Source organism: Mustela nivalis (genome assembly GCF_964662115.1).
Source record: "Mustela nivalis genome assembly, chromosome: 18".
Classification (NCBI taxonomy): domain Eukaryota; kingdom Metazoa; phylum Chordata; class Mammalia; order Carnivora; family Mustelidae; genus Mustela; species Mustela nivalis.
In genome coordinates, this window is record NC_139037.1 from 19,386,162 (window position 1) to 19,390,970 (window position 4,809).

Here is a 4,809-nt window from a genome sequence, read left to right on the forward strand (position 1 = left end):
GGGAAAAAAAAATCAGTTTACTATACAATCTCATTTGTTTCTCACAAAGTCGAGAACATCCCTTTGCAGCTGATTCGCACAATTGGTGGAATCTAGAGATTCCAAGGTTCATGAAGGTAGCAGCACCAGGCCGAAAAGACAAAATCATGGTGGATGTGTGCCCAGGTTTTAAAAAAAAAAAAAAAATTTCTTCATTGTGGTAAAATACATGTAAAATGTACCGTCTTAAGCATTTTTAAATGTAAAGTTCAGTGGATTCACTGCATTCACGTTGTGTAGCCATCACTGTCCTCCATCTCCAGAAAGCTTGTCATCTCGCAAAGCTAAAACTCTGTCCCTACTGCAGGACAACTTCCTGCCCCACCCCACGCCCCTCCGCCGCTGGCACCCGCCGAGCCACCCTCTGTGTCTGGGAATCTGACTCCTCTAGGTGCCTCCTGGAAGTGGAATCAGGCAGTATTTGTCTTTTCATGATTGGCGTATTTTACTGAGCGTCCTGCCCTTAAGGTCTGTCTCGGCTGGAGCATGTGTCGGAATTTCCTTCCTTTCTGGGCTGATGAATATTCCGTGACATGCATACGGCCTGCGCCCCGGAGCTCACCATCAGCCTCAAGCCGGAATTGGTTTGAGGCCTTCTTTTGTGTGTTAAACATGTGTGCTGTCGCTTTCTCTCTCTCTCTCTCTTTTTTTTTAAATTACGTTAGTCACCATACAGTAGATTATTAGTTTTCTTGTGTTTTTTTAAGATTTTATTTATTTACTTAACAGACAGAGATCACAAGTAGGTGGGGAGGTGGGGGGAGCAGGCTCCCTGTGAGCAGAGAGCCCGATGCGGGGCTCGATCCCAGGACCCTGAGATCATGACCTGAGCCCAAGGCAGAGGCTTAACCCACTGAGCCACCAGACGCCCCAGATCATTAGTTTTTGATCACTAGTCTTCCACGATTCCTTGTTTGCATATAACACCCAGTGCTCCCCGCAGTCTGTGCCCTCCTTGATACCCATCACCGGGTCCCCCATCCCCCCACCGCCTCCCTTCTTAAACCCTCCGTTTGCTTCCCGGTGTCCATAGTCTCTCATGGTTCTTCTCTTACTCCGCTTTCCCCCTCCCTTTCATTTTTCTCTCTCTTCTCCTAGTGCCATCTCTTAAAGGAGCTTTACAGGAGGGGGACATGAAGGTGTAAAAGTAGCTTTTCCCCCCCAAAAAAACGGACCCCTCTTTAGACTCTACGTTCTTGATTTTATTTTCAATTCTTTCTCCCTTACGATTCAGTGAAGTCTTCTAATTATGCTAAAGGGAACAAAGCAAGAGGTGGTTGCTGGGCTAAGGTCCTGAGTTCAAAGCAGAGTACCAAGCCCAGGGGCTATTGCAATAGGAAGCAAACTCTGTTACCCCAAGGGAGAAATGGGAACTCGGAGTCAGAGCATGGGGCCACAGGGACCTGACATCCCGTCCAGCCGCAGGAGTGACTCTGGTAGTTTGGGCCTGGTCTTCCTTATATGTACCTGAGACCATGCTCAGCTCGTGGCATGCAGGGGGGGAAGGGCGCACAAAGCACACCTTACCTTGGGAAACCCCCCCCTCACACCCCAGATCAGAACCACACCTTTGACAGATTGCTGTTGGGAAGAGAACGTGTTGTGTCCCAATTTCTATTTTATGATGTGCCTTTGTCCTTACAGGGCTACTTTTCTACAAAGGAGTATTTGTAGAAATGCTGGATGCCATAGGAAGCTTTGAAATGAGAAAAATGAGGATTCTGTAAGCCTATTTGGAAACCAAGATTTGCCCAAAAGTTAAATTTCTTTTGAAAGTATTTAACCTGGTTTTCCCTGGCACTGGTTAATCTCTCATTTTCCCCTAACTCCCTCCCTACTGTCCCCCTTTCCTCTCCCCGCTCCCCCCCAAGTCCTCCCGCCCCCTCCTTCTCACTCCGTCTTTGTCTTTTCCTCCCCACCCCCCATCCCCGGAGCACATACTCACATATGTGCCACACAGGGAAAATGACGCTTGGCTCTTTTGCCCTTGTCCATTGAAAACATGACCCGTGCCTGCTGGCTCTCTGAAAACCTTTCAGGCTTGCCTCCCAGTAGCCCCTGTGAGTAGCTGAATTACCATTTCTCACCCTAACCTCAAAGAGGGTTTGTTAACAAAGCCTCAGGTACAGAGGAGGCCAAGCAAACCAGCTCAGAGGCAGGTAGAACCATGAGGACTGCAGCAGAAATAGAAATGCCTTTTTTTTTTTTTTTCCTCTGAAGAAGGATTTTAAAGGTTATCAAGTTATTCCCTTTCAAAACAGAGCAGAAATACCCGATACTACTGTTGTTGAAGGAAGGAAAGCTGACTGCCAGTTTGAAGTTGGTCACGAGCTTTGGGAAAGGAAGCCATTCTTACCATACGGAAAGGACATAATCTGAATTTAGAAAAATAAGGTGTTTGGTTCAAACTCCACCCCTCCTCCAGGGCCTGGTGAACTTGAGCAAATCATTTACTGTCTCTGGACTTCAGCAGAAAGATGCTTCATTTGGTTTCGGGGAAGCCTGGATTTTTCCAGGAGCTATCCGTCTTTAGCTGTGTAGTCTAGGGGATGCCATTTTTGCCATCTCTGTCTTTCTCTGTCCCTCTTTACCTCAACGTGGAAAAAATATAAAGCCCCCTCCTTTGGGGAGACTTTTGGGAGAAAGCTCTTAGTTCACTGAAGGTAGGTGAATGTCATTCTCAGAAAATGCCTGCAGTGAAGATAATGATAACTAAGTAGTACTTGCTGGAAATCGGGGTGCCCTCCCAATTCTCTCCTTGCAGAGTGCAGGGGGCTTTTATAAAAGGAGGCGTCTAACAAAACCTGACTCCGTCTACGTATGGCTCCACGTTGGGGCTTGGCCGCCTTTATCGTAACGGGCCGCGCCATTTTGAAACTGAACAAAACCTGTTCTTTTCTGATTTCTTCTAGAGAGTGTTTATTTACCCAACCTATGTTGTTATATTTTCTTGTAGCGTATGTCCTTCTCCCACATTTCAAGGTAGAAGAGCCATTACACCTAATGAGAGCTCCTTTCTAGCCGGTGTGCCACTTAGAATGTTCAAGAGTGTGTTCGAATTTTAACCTTTCAATGCATCTTTGTAATGGCATGTCACCCTTAAAAAATGAGATGTCAGCTTCCTGCTGAAAGGAATAGACACTGATTTTCAATCCGAAAACCACCACTCGTCCTTCTAGGAGCCTCATTTAGGTTGAGGGTATTATAAAATACCAAGAGATGGAAAGCCTGTATAAATGCTGCTTGTGGAACGTGTCCATTCTCGTGGGATCCGTGTTGCGAATGAGGCGAATACTTAGTGGGGTGACACATTCCCATTTAAGCCCTGCTCTAGGATCCTGCATCATATCGCCTTGAAATGCATTGCCAGCAACCCTGTTTTTAAAGAGGCTTCAATATCACCTAAGTGAATTAACGTTGCCAGGAAAAGCATTTTGAGAATTGATGCATTAGAAATAATTGTCTTCTCGCTGCTCACCAACTTGATGGATTCCTCCTACTCTGTTATCCCCATTGCTGTGGAAGCGGTCCTTCTGCCACTTCTCATCATCATTTACCATCCTGGAACTTTCTCCTGTCCAAGTGAAGCCTCTCTGTGCTCTTCAACCCTCCAGGCTTCGCCTGAAAGGGGAAACCCTCCTCTTCTCCCAAGACCCAGTTCAGAAGTCCCATCTCTGAACTCTTCCCAGGTTCCCTCGCATAGGTTATGCTTGCTTCCCTCCTTCCTCAGACATCCTCTAGAACTTTCTCACTTGACAGTGGCACTGCCCATACTGAACGGCAGTTGGCTGTGTGCTTGTCTCTGTGTCTCTCAGACGTTAGCTCAGGGGTCGTGGGGATCGGGGGCACGTTTTATCCATCTTTTGTCAGCATCTGCCCACTTGTGTCCAGGATATATCTGATACTCATTCAAACTCTGATGTGGAGGGAGGGAATGAAAAAAATGAGAGGCCTCCAAGAGATGCCAAATTGGTTTAGGGCGAGAGAAGCCAGGGATGGCTTCTGATACAAAAACCAAGTGGGAAAGGACTTCTCCTTTATGGTACACGCCTACCCCTTCTACGGGGGAGGAGCTTGCCTGCCTGAAGGCACATGGGATCTGGAGCTGGGTCTGTCACTCAGCAAAGCAGCGTGTCCTTCTTCCTCACGCAGGGCTGCCTTCTTCCCACAGCAGGATCTCAAAGGCATTGCCTTGAAGGAAGTGAGGGGCATGAAGTAGTAGTTCCTGGAGCACAGGAAAAAAAGAGTAATGCAGGCTGGAGGTTGCCTCACTCCAGCTCCCTCCATCCTCCATAGCTGTGAGAGACTAGGTCCTAAGGACATGTGTGCTTCCTTGGGACAGGAAAAGATGCGTCTGCCATGGAACCTTGTAATGGTGGTCATGGAGCGGACACTGTAGGCCGCCTTGCCAGCTCCCTTCTCCCTTTGCTGTGGCTCATGGGCCCCATTCAGTACCCGTGGTGTGTACTTCAGGAAGCTGGTAGGGATTATCCGTGGTGATTTCAATCCTGCATGGAGGTTCTACGCTCCTGCTAAGGCTCAGTGTAAGCAGAGGCATGGGTCATCATTCTGGTCAATGATGACCGAGAAGGACCATTGCTCGGGTAGAGTGTCCTCACTGTCAAGAAGAAACTCAGCTAGAGTTGCCAGATTTGGCCAATAAAAATACAGGACACCCAGTTATATCTGAATTTGAGAGAAAAGAGTTTTTCAGTGTAAGTATTTTCCATGCAGTATTTGGATGCCATGAAACATTCATGAAGTATCTTC